This window comes from Chinchilla lanigera, unplaced genomic scaffold, assembly GCF_000276665.1.
Source record: "Chinchilla lanigera isolate Chin_1 unplaced genomic scaffold, ChiLan1.0 scaffold00031, whole genome shotgun sequence".
Lineage (NCBI taxonomy): Eukaryota > Metazoa > Chordata > Mammalia > Rodentia > Chinchillidae > Chinchilla > Chinchilla lanigera.
In genome coordinates this window covers 19,110,663-19,123,159 of record NW_004955432.1, presented here as the reverse complement: position 1 = coordinate 19,123,159, position 12,497 = coordinate 19,110,663, and positions in this window count along the sequence as shown.

Below are 12,497 nucleotides of genomic sequence, written 5' to 3'. Positions count from 1 at the left end.
TCGGGCCTGCCGGGGGAAATCGGGCCTGCGGGGGGATCGGGCCGGCTCGGGGATCGGGCCTGAGTGTCACCCGCTCCTGGAGGGCCTGCCCGCCGCCGGGTGCTCGTTCCAGCAGCCTGGGCCGCGGCTGGCCGGGCGCGCAGTCAGCAGGCCTTCAGCGGACCGCGCCCCGCGCCCCGGATCTGCGCGTTCAGGTAGCGATCCGGGGCAGGCAGGTGCGGAGAAGGTCGGCTTCGAGGGAGCCGCCTCCCTGGAAGATTTTCAGGGAGGAGAAAAATCCTGGGAGCGTTGCCTTATCCTGTTACGTGTTGGAATCTTCCGTGATCCTCCGTGCTTTTAAGTACGGCTATTTTACATTTTGACAGTGAAAATTCTCTGTTTTCATACATTCAGGAGAAAGTTTGCTTCGGTATCAGAGTGGGGTGATTTTCAACTGGCTTTCGGTGGAACTACGTTGCAAACTGAAAAGTCAGTACTCCTCTGTCCTCGGTTAATAATTTAGGTTAGAAGTAAAATTACAGCAGTGGAAGAACAAAGACGTCTGAGATCGTGTTGCTCTTCGCTTACATACACTTTTCAGTTACTCTGGAAAGTTAAAACTAAGTGTCTTTGTTCCTTCGAATGTAGTTGATAGGTTTTCTTTCCTTGCCAACTCAAGCCTGGGTTTTAATAGAGGATACTTAGCCAGCTCTAGGGATACCTTATAGTTATCATTTAGTAGGTGCCAACAGAGACTTATCAAGCATAGATAAGATGTGGAAGTTTGTTTTTAAGAGTGCTTTAAACCCCAACTACAATTTCTTCAATAAAATCAGTAGTTACCATAGCAGCCATTGCATCATTCTCGATATTCAGAGAATGCACTTACATAATGGCATTCACTGTAGATTTTTGTTATTTGCAGAAAAGAGGAACTAAATGGACACTTTCCTGCAACTTAATGCTATTTTGTAGAAGTGTAAGTGCGTATTTTTAAAGAAAACTAGCATAGAGTTCACTATCCATTTGCCACTTTTTATAATAGTTTCATTATTCAGAATTCCTTTATTCATAAACGAATAGGTTCCCCTTAAATTAACACGGTGCTAATGTGTCATCATCTCTTCAAGTGCTTTGTGTGCTTGTTTACTTCCTACATGTTTAAACATGTCCTTACGTCCAAATCTGAACCACAGGGACAGTTTGCTTATAATGAGAATTGGTGGCTGGAAGTCGCCAGAGCTAGAATAGATACATGTGCTTCAGCAGTGAATGACCGAGTATGCTGTGGGCAGGTGAAACCCTAGCAGTCACACATCTGAATCAGATTGTTCTTTAGGTATTTTAATGCTCCGAATTCCATCAGTGCTCTAGATTTCTCTGGGCTTTACTCCAGGGATACACAAATCCCCATCAGTGGGCTAGAGCAGTAAATAATCATAATGAGCGCACTTCTTTCTGACATCAGGCACATCTGAATTGTCAAAAGCCTTCATGAGAAATCCTGATTATGTGCATAATCCCCCCCAAAAAATTGTTAGTGTTTTACCTTAGGTACTTAGTATTGAAATACTGATGACCCCCAGCCTGTAAACATATTTTATAAGTTCACTTGCAAATCATGAGATACTATAAATGATGCTTAAGTGGTAGGTCAACCTACAAAGGACTGTTTAATCAGTAACATAGGAACTGTTGTACCAATGGAAACTATACTATTTTGTGACATTTTTCTTAGCAGAAAATTGCGTCTTAGAAGTTCGGTATATAAGGCTGGGATGATCTTTAACATCTAGTAACAATTGCCAACCATGACGGATCAGTGTACTCATCCGTGTGTCTCTTAGAAAATTCCTCCATCACACCTCATAGTTTGAGATTCCCTGTCATTATGTCCTGTAAATGTATCAGCCAGGTTTTGGTCTAGTGATACAGACTGACTCCTCCTTTTTACAGATGAGTGAACTGAGTCCTGAATATATTAATATAACTTGCTTGGAGCTTGGGTAGCTCATCCTTAGCACTATACCTATTGTATGGGCATGATAGATTTTCCTTCCCATGGTCAAGCTTAAGGTTGGTGATTGTGAATGGTAGGATGCAAGGGAAAAGGAGGAGGGGGAAATAGCTCTAGAATTTGGATTAAGGGACAAGGATATAAATTGCTAGGAATTAAATTGAGGTGGAAGGGAGATGGCAGAGCAGTCACCAAAAGCGGACTTGAGTGAGGATTGGATAATTCAAGTTTGGGGTTGGAGAGAAAGATTTTCCCCTCCCTCATTTCTGGTGTAGAATTGAAAATGAAGCAGAAAGAAGAGCGAAAATGAGATTTTTTTTTTCTCTTGTGATAGGAAAGATCTCACTGCTCCAGTCTGTGAGGAACAGTGAGTAGGGTTATAGACTAGTGGGTAGGTTTAGTGTAGTTTTCGGCACTTTTTCTCTGTTTGATGTATTTTGCTGCTTGTCCTGCATCCCCAGGTAAAGATCTGTGCCAGTTTGCATAAAGGTACAGCACAAATTGGAAGTAAAGGTCAGTGTTTAAGGCAATGTTGTGTTATCTAAAGTAGTTACTAAAAGAAAATGCTAGAGGAACGCTCACCAGTAGTGAGAAGAAAAGGAGCGTTCTGGAGTCAGCTGTTTGTGGGTGAAACTTTCTTTTAGACTGAGTTTCTATAAATGACGTGGTTTTGCACGTATTTGTATGTTCTGTCTCTGCCATGCATAATGTTAAAATTTTGTGTCCACACAAGCCAAACTTATTTAAAATATATTCTAAGAATTATAGACAGTTTGTGAAGAAGACACAGCTGGTTTTATTTTCTAAACGGGTTTCATCGTTTAATCAGATGTGACTGACAAGCACATCTCAAGTTGGGAACTGAGCTAGACGTATTCGTATTTTCAGTTGTCTGTACATCATTGTTTTCATAATCTTATTCATAAAGACTTTTTTGTCAGATATAAAAGAGGTCATGTAAAAATGCCAAGAAAGTATAAAAGGATGCAGCTCTCAGGAATAAAACTACACTCTGCATTCTATTTCATTTTTATTTTTTTAGTGTATTTTATGTATTTCTTTACTTCAGAACATTCACCAATTTATTTAGTCTCTATTGGTTTTCTGTTTTTTGTTTTTTTGTCTTTTCTTTCAGTACCAGGAATCGAACTCACGACCTTGTGCTTGCCAGGCAGGCGCTTTGCCACTGAGCTAAATCCCCAGCCCCTATTTAGTCTCTAAATGTACTTATTCTACGTATCAAAACAGAAGAAAACGGTTTATCCCATAAGCCCATGAAGCTTATAAATCAGTTGAAGAGATAAAAACACGAACTCAGCTGTTACACAGTAATGTTTTCAAAGTTCAAGGAGTCATGGGTAATCTTTATGACACTTATACCTTAGAAATTAATGTTATTAGTAATAATGATAATACTATAAGAGTAAGTAGATGAAACAGGTTATTGATACAGAAGTAGAAATCACAGGGTAGGCTGTTTCTGTAGACTAGGTCGAGGGGAAAAAAAATGTCATGAACTTTACCTGTGGTGAGCAGGATTTTAATGTCAAGGACTAAATGGCTTGGTTTCGATAACTAGTATTTATTGGTTACTCAAATTCTTCTTGATAATTTGAGACAAAAGGTGATTTGGAACCTGTTTAGGGTTAGCTAAAAGTATATATTTGTGAATGATTATTCTGTGTAACAAACAAAACAAGGTAATTGTGAGAAGGGTAAAAAAAAAAATCTGTGAACAAGAAATAATTTTGAACTAAACCCAAAATGTCTAAAATGAGTAAATGAATGTAATGTTGGTATTTTTTTTCTGAAATAAAATTTTGAAACTGTTTTAAAAATCAGGATAACAGACTTTCTATTTGAACATTGTTTTCTTCCCATTTGTGTCCGTTCAGCGTAGCTGCTTTAATCTACTGACCAGTTCTGTGACTCTATGAAACTTGGTGCAGGTTCTTTTTGTTTTACTATTTTTTCAAGTGAGATTTTGCTGTTTTATTTTTATGTTTTTCCAAGTCACGTGCATTCTGATACAGAATCAGAAACCACTTGCGATAGCGTCTTTGCTTGCTCAGTAAAGTAAGGTAAAAAGGCCACAGAAAGTCTAGCCGACTTTGTCCTGGGGAAATTTGAACTGCCCTTCCAGCACTAGGAGATAAAGGAATGTTGATGCAGTGAGTGCAGGGAAGGGCACGTAGGAGATGTGCAGGGTACGTTAGCTATTCACTTTTGTTATCATTAAGCATCTTTACTGTCTATTTTAGGGTCTTTTGATGTTTCAGAAGATAATGTTAAAAACCAAAAGTATTGCTGCAGCTCCTTTGTTTTAGCCAAGGTTCCATATCGTGTTTTTTGGAGCATTTAGAACACCAGCAGCTATGTCAGAAAACTTCATAGAGTATGCACTGGACAAAGACTTCAAGGAACTGCTGAGCTGAAGTACTACTGATTGCAGGAGAAGGAATCCAGAGTAAAGGAGACTGATTAGGAGGCTTTTATAGTAACCTGATCTAGAGTTGATAGTGCATAAATAGCAGCGGTAGTCATGAGAACAGAGAAAGACAAAATAAACACTTCGGTAAAAGTAAAGGGGAAGAGACAATGATAGGGCCAAGATTCCTGGACTAGGAAAGTGTAAGTAGTAGCCATTAGCATCCAGCTTTGAAATACCTTCTTTGAATAGGGGTGGGGTTGGTTAGAACAGGGTAGGCAGCAGGTTGGCTCACTGTAGGGACAGGTGATGGTTTAGTTTGGAATGTGTCCTCTGGAAGTTGAGGATTAGAAACCCTCTTTGTGAGATTAAGCTTTGAGTGTAGGGGAACTGCTCAGAACAGTGATGTGTGTAACAGGACAGACAGATCCTTGGAAGACACTAGTACTTAGGGGTTACAGAGTAAAAGTGGAGCCTTCACAGAACACAAGGCATACTACCAGCTACTGAGTTGCTACAGTATTTGGTGCTAGCAGTAGGATTATACCAACTGCTATTTATGCTTCATTTAGAGTAAAGATGCTCAAAGTGACAACCTGAAGTCCTCAAGAAAAGGCAAACGAATGTTTATTACATTGTAACAAGATAGTGGTTTGTTTTCATTTTAAAGATTCCCTGTCTCTGTTGGCTTAAGTGCAGTATTTTTCTGTGTGTCATGTTTGTGTAGTACTTTATGCAACACAGTGGTTTTACATTTAGCTTCAGAGTCCTATAGAAAATTTTTAAAATGTTGATTTGTAGGCTCCCAGAAAGCAATCTAATGGATCTGTGATTAGAGCCTAAGAATCTACATATTTAATAATCTTCTGTGATTCTGATGCAGGCGATTGTTGACACACTTCTTGAGAAACATGTGACTAAGATTTTCATTAGAAAAACTAGGCGTGTTGACATGCTAAAGAATGTGTCTTGAGAGAGCTAATTGTATTTTGTATCCATTCCTCATTCATGTGCCTGTGAAATACTTCATTTCTGTAATAAAAGTACTGTATATATAGAAATAAAGCATCAACTGGGATAACTAAGTTAATAGTTTGTCAATGCTAAGTATTCTTGCTGCACTATTATGCACAGTCTCTTGTTATTTGTTTATTTATATTAGGACATGTATATAGCACCTGATGATCACATTCATTGTGGGGTGCTGACACATGTACATAACACATCATGATTCTTCTTTCATCTGTTTCATCTTCTGTACCTCCCCTCTTCCTCCAGCTCTTGATCCCCTTCCCATTTGAGAACAGTCTATCTCTCTACTTCCTTTTATCATGTAATTTGTTCTTTGTTCCTGTTTTGGGCTTGTCACAAAAGAAGAACCATGTGGTATTTAAGCTTGTGTGTCTTGTTTATTTCACTTAACGTTATGGTCTCGAGGCACATCCATTTTCCTACGCATCACCGTAAGTTTATTCTTTATGATGAGTAGTGCTCCATAATGCACTATGTCCATCTAAATAGTTACCTTTGTTTTTCCATTGATATTTATGTTACATATATTTATTATATTTCCTTTATTTTGTTGCCATTCTACAGTAGAAATAGCATACCTATATTAGTATCTAAATAATCTAGGCGAATTCATCATATTCATTCTGTCATAACCATCTCTCTTTACATTATTTTTGTCAATTTAGAAAGATCTTGTGCATAGAGAGACGTTTTCTGTTGCAGATCTAAAGATGATTCACCACATCTAACTGAAGTAAAAATTAACATAGGACCATTCAGCTTTGTATTAATGACTTCCCCGTCACTGAGACAAAACACTTGATACCTGCAGCTTAAAGGAGGAGAGGTTTATTTTGGCTCATGGCGTCAGCGGGTTCAGTAAGTAGTTGGCTGGTGGTAAGTCTGTCCCTAAGGCAGCAACAGCTTGGTAGAGGACGGCTGCTCAGCCCATTGCAGGCAAGAAGCAGAGACAGAGGGGAGGAGCCTGGGATAGGAATACAGCCTTCCAGATTCTGTCTGCAGTAACCCACCTCCAACCAGGACCCACCTCTGAACTGCACATTCAGATATGAATTCATCCGCGGATCACTTAACTGATGCATCCATGATCCATCTTCCCTTAGTTCCACCTGTGGACTCATGAGACTTTCAGGGAACATTTTAGGTCTAAATCGTAACAAGCTTTATTTATACAGTATTTGCAAGAGCAATTACATATACAGTTCAAATTTTAATAATTGACAGTTGAATTAAGACTTTGTGTGTTGTTATCACATAGTACTGTTGGAGCTCCCATTTTTATTAGCCCTTGTTAATTTTCAAAAGCAGCAAAATCCTAACCTTCATCAAGGAGCGTGACAGTAGAGGTGTTGCTTTTAGCTATCCTGTCCTGGTGTCTTCAAGTAGCATAAGGAATTGAATGGCTCCTGGATACCACTCCTTACCTCTACTCCAGATTCACATGACATTTTCTAAAATGTTCATCTTTAAATTAGATGTAGTGATATCCAGGAAGTTAATAGCATAATGTTTTTTAATGATGTAGATTTCAGGTTAATGAAGAGATGAACTGGGATTGTAATTGCTGTCTGTCCAGCTCCCAAATTCTCATTTTTCCTCTACACTTACATTACAGGAATTGTCTGGAGAGCTTTCCATTCCAGAGCACTCTATATGGACATTTTCAAACATTCAGAACAGTTGAAAGAATGTGACACACATTCATATATCTACTGCCTGTGTTCTAAAATTAATATTTATCTCTACTTGCTTCATCCTACATGTATCTCCGCATCCCGCTCTAGATCCACAATCCTAATTTTTGATGCGTGTCGAAGGAAGTTGAAGGCATGTATGTCACCCATTAGTTGGAGTGCAGCATTTGTTTCCAGTTGTTTTCTTTAGAGATAACAATGAAATACAATTGAGTGCATGCACTTTTTAGTGTAACCAGTCAATAGGTTTGACAAGTACGTATTCTTATATGACCCAAACTTTTACCAAAGCACTGTACCATTGCCCAGAATGTTCCTCCATCCCCTCAGTCAACTTCCATTCCCTCTCATTGGTAGAAATTAGATTATGAATTAATATGGCTAAAAAATCATAAATCTCTGGGCCTCTTTTAAAATGACCTCATTATAGGTGGTCATTTAGGCCAATTTCTTAGAAGGTGGTCTTAAAAGAAGGTCTGGATTTTATTAATTGTTGCAGTTCCCTTCCCTCAAAAACACTTCTGTACACCTCGCACAGATCTTAAAGGACCTCTAGGTAAAAAAGTTCCCCTCTTAGCACCATGCTACTTCCCTTTCTTAAGTTTATCACTTACTAATTTACTTTTCTTTCTTTCTCACTTTCTAGACTTAGTTCCTTGAATGGAACTCTGCCTCTTACGTCTGTGTCCCTAATACCTAGCACTATTCCTCACAGAGACTTAAGCACACATGCAGAAGTGAACACAAGTATTTCTTGATAGTTAAGTTTTACCTTTATATACTTAATCTTAAAGTCTCAGATTTTGGATATGAGTCTAATTTATGCTCATATCTTCTTAAATTGAGTATATTAGATTAATTTTACCCTTTTTAAAGTGGTCCAAGTTATTCCAAGCATCACCTTTTTTAAAAATATAAAATTATAGATAGCAGACATATTGTGAAGTGTTTTAACAAACATTAGATATATATATGTTGAGTCAGCTTGCCTTCTGCAGTGAGTTCTGTTTTTCTTTTTATCCCTGGTACTTGATCTTCCCCTACCCATTAAAATCTACAGACCAGTGTCTGCCCAAAATTTTTTTTAAAAGATTTTGTCAGTCCACAAACATAAGAACTAATACGGTTGTGGATGTAATGTGTGTGTCTATGTTTATTAGTATGAAAATATGGTAATCTGTGTATTTTGTATATTTGTTTATATCCTCAGTTCACAGATAAAAAAATTTCAACTTCTGTATCAGTCTCCTAAATTTTGGAGACTGATTTTGTTAGTTGCAGAAATTGAATATCTGAGAACCACTGATCTCAAACATACTAGTGTTATAGTGCTTTACATGTAGCTATACTAATGCTTTGTGGCACAGATTGTTTGGAGTAAATGGCTAATATAACTGTAATAACCTTTAAAGAGACATCTGAGTCTACATAGCTAAAAGGTGAGTTCCCAAAGGCTGCTTGTTAAGCCCTATTGGTTGAAAATTCAGTATTGCTGTAGGTTATGTGTGTGTCATACACACATCTATGTAATTAATTTTCACAAGGGAGTAAGAGATCTTGATGCCTTTGGTCCTTTTGATTCTTTCCATCTCCCCTGTAAGATGCATTCAAGATTTTTGTATTTAGGGGTTTTGTTAATCAGAGAAATGTCTATAATAAAAAGTTGATCCAAACATAGACAATATATCATAAGCCAAATTGTGTCATATATATTAAGCATAATCGATCCATTGTTTTGTTTTTTAATTATATTTGACTCAAGTTTGCCCCAGGCCTTGCTGTTCTGTATTATTTCACCAAGCATTTGCATTTACAACCTTAACAGATACTGCTGGTTTTGAGCCGTGAATGTGTAGTGGCTTCTTTGGGGGGGTTGAGGGCAGGGCATTAGACTAAAAGAGCAGTTCCCAGGGGCTGGGGATTTAGCTCAGCGGCTAAAAGCGCCTGCCTGGCAAGTGCAAGGTCGTGAGTTCGGTTCCCGGTACCAGAGAAAAACCAAAAAAAAAAAAAAATAAAAATAAAAGAGCAGTTCCCATTCCAGATCAATTAAATGACGAGAGCTAAAATTGGCAGCCAGAGTTGAGAATCACTGCCAGAAATCTAACAGTGCAGTTACAGAAATTAAATAACTCCATTTGACTGACAAACTGTATTTGTTTGTGGTTGGTAGAGTTACTGTATTTGGCTCTAGTGTCAGCCTTTGTTCACACCTATGAGACTTCATAAATTAAAAACTCAGGAAGAGAGGCAAGGTGGTGTAGTGGTTAGCATAGCTTCAAACACTCTGAGTTTTCATGTCTTGGAAAGTAGGCTGAACTTGTTTCCATTCAGTTAGGAGTTTCTCTATGCCCCCTTGTTACGATTTAGATCTAACATGCTTCTGAAAAGTCTTACCTTCTGATGTAGGGCCTATTAGAAGAGGAAGGTCACTGGGGACAAGGCTTGGAAGTGTTTTCTCCCTTTCTTCTCTGCTTTCTGATGACTATCTCAGCGCCATTCTGCCAGGCCATTTCTGCCTTAGGATAGAGATGACCATGGACTGAACCTACTGGAACTGTGGCTCAGTAAAGCTCGTGTCCTTTAAGTTGTGGATGCTGGGGAATTCATCCCACAGATGGGAAAGGATGAGTACACTTCACGTTAAAGGAAGTGATCTTTAAAGTTTCTTTGAACTTGACTTTGGTAATCTGATGATTTACAGACAAAGCATCCATGGCCCATGTTTGACATATGCCTGTGTCAAAATCAAATAACTGGATTTCCAAAAGTTACGAGCATGTTTATGGTATTCAAACATGGGGGCGGGCATGTTATTCTTTGGAGCACTTGATGGTCCTGAAATTGATTGAACTAAAATCTCATTTTGTGACATCATGCTCATGATATGTAATTTTTAAACCTGAAATTTACTGAGGAATGTTTCATATACAATAGAATATATCCATCCGAAGTATAAAGTATATAATGCTAAGAGTTTTAACAGCCATATGCACCAGTGAAATCATTGTCAGAATCAGATGCAGAACATTTGTATCCCACCAAATTTCCTCATGCTTCTTTTGTTTTTGTTTTTGTTTTTTGTCTTTTTGAGACAGGGTCTCACTATGCAGTTCAGGCTCGCCTTGAGCTCACTGTGTAGCCTAGGCTGGTCTCGAACTCACAACAATCTTCCTGCCTCAGCCTCCCGAGTGCTGGGATTAGAGGCATGCCTCACCACACCCAGCTCCTCATGCTTCTTTGCGGTCTTTCTACTCCCTGTCCCACCTATCTCTGGTTGCTGCAGATTCACCTCCATTTTCAGAAGTTCATGTACATAGAGGTAAATAGTATATTTTCTTTGCATTGCATCATTTAAAAAAACCAATGCTATATTTTTAATCTTTGCTTTTATGACTTATACGGCTAAACTACTGCCAAGAATTATGGTATTGGTTATTTATTTTATCTTTTGAGGGATGATTAGCAAATCATTTTCTGAGGTGTAAAACCAGTTATTTTGGTAGGAATATGCCTTATGTAATGATTTCAATGGTGTAGCTGTGTAACATATATCACCTTGTGTGGGTAGTCCTTAGCAAATTTCAAGTACACATATTATATATAGTGACATGTGCTAGTTCTCTAGAGCGTAATGGGTTTATAACTTAGTTTGTACCCTTTGCCCGTTATCTACCTATTTCTTCCATGCTTGCTCAAAGCCTGACAATCACTTCTCTGTATTTGTCTGAGATCTATTGTTTTAGACTCCACATATACATGATATGTTCTATTTGTATCTCTATGTCTGATGTATATTACTGAGCATAGGGACCTCCAAGTTCATCCACATTGTGTAATAATGTTCCATTGCGCACACCATACTTTATCCAGTCATCTGGTCCTCCACGATGGACACTTACTTTGCCTCCAGGTTGTGTGGTGAGTATTGCTGCAGTGCCGTGGGCGTGCCCAGCTCTTTGGGGCATGTTTACAGTGTTTTCTTTTCTTCGGCTGTTTGCCCAGAGAGTTGCTGGGCCATGTGATAGTTCGGTTTTTAACTTTTTGAGGAGTCTTTGTTGTTCTCCATAATGCGTACACTTTCCTTTGTTCTGTCTCCAGCCCTTGTGATCTGTTTAATGATAGCCCTTTCATTGTGGTTTTACGTTTCCCTGAAAACTGGTGGTGTTGGGTACATTTTCACGTACTTGTTGGTCTTTGGGAAAATGTCTGTTCAAGTTCTCTACCCTCTTTTAATTAGATTATTTGAATTTTTGCTGTTTAGTTGTATGAGTTCCATATGGATGCTAACCCCTTATCAGATATATAATTTGTAAATGCTATTCTTACGTTAAATTGGCCAGAGATTTAGAGGTACTAAATTTCTGAATTAGGACAATTATTGGGAAAATCTTATTTTTAATGTAGTTTATTTTTAATGTAATGTTATTTTTAATGTAATTTCTAAATATCAGATGGACTTGATGTGTAAAAACATATGAACCTGAGCGCTACTTGTTCACTTTTTTCTCCTGTAAGTAACTCCTTGGGTACTGTGACGGCCACTTGTTTTTTCCTCACAGATTTTCCGGAAAGATCCACATAATGTTATCAGGAAGTTTAATAATGTCGGAGTGATCGCACTTCTAGTTGCAAATTCTTCTTTCGATGACTACACAAAGTGAAATAAAGAGTTTCTAACCAGCTTACAGTGAGGTCTCCAGAAAAATGACTTTGATCTGTTTTTCTTGTTTGTCTTATTTTAAAAACAGTAGCTATTGGGAAATACTCAAATTTTTCTGCTTTTGATTCACTGTTCTTACTTGACACCTATGTGTAGATGGAATTTCATCTTAGAAACTACTTGGTTCGCTTGTGGTTTTGGTGTTCATATATTTTGAATATGGCGTAAGTATGAATATTTTGTTGCCCATCACAGAGCACCGTGATTCGTTTCTACAATTTATACACGTTGTAAGTCAAAGGTAGCCTTCCAAAATTTATACCTTTTTCTGCTTCTCTTTCTTTGTCCTCATCTTCCTCCCCACAATATCCCTTCAGTGCTGGAGACTGAACCTGCTGCCTTTGCCCTGAGCTATGTCTGCAGCCCTTTTCTCTATTTTGTTCTGAGGCAGGATCTCGATAAGTTGCTACATTGTCCAACCTGTGCTGTGCTTAAACTTCCTATCCTCCTGTTTCAGCCTCCCCTAATGCTGAGATGCCAGGTGTGTGGTATCATGTTTTGCTTCAGTTTACACTTTCTAGTGGGAACGTTACAACTGCTGTTAAGAGACATATGTGTGAGTGAAGATAGAGGACTGTAAAGATGATAGGTGCATGTGTGAGGGAGTGTGAATTGATCAAAAGGGAG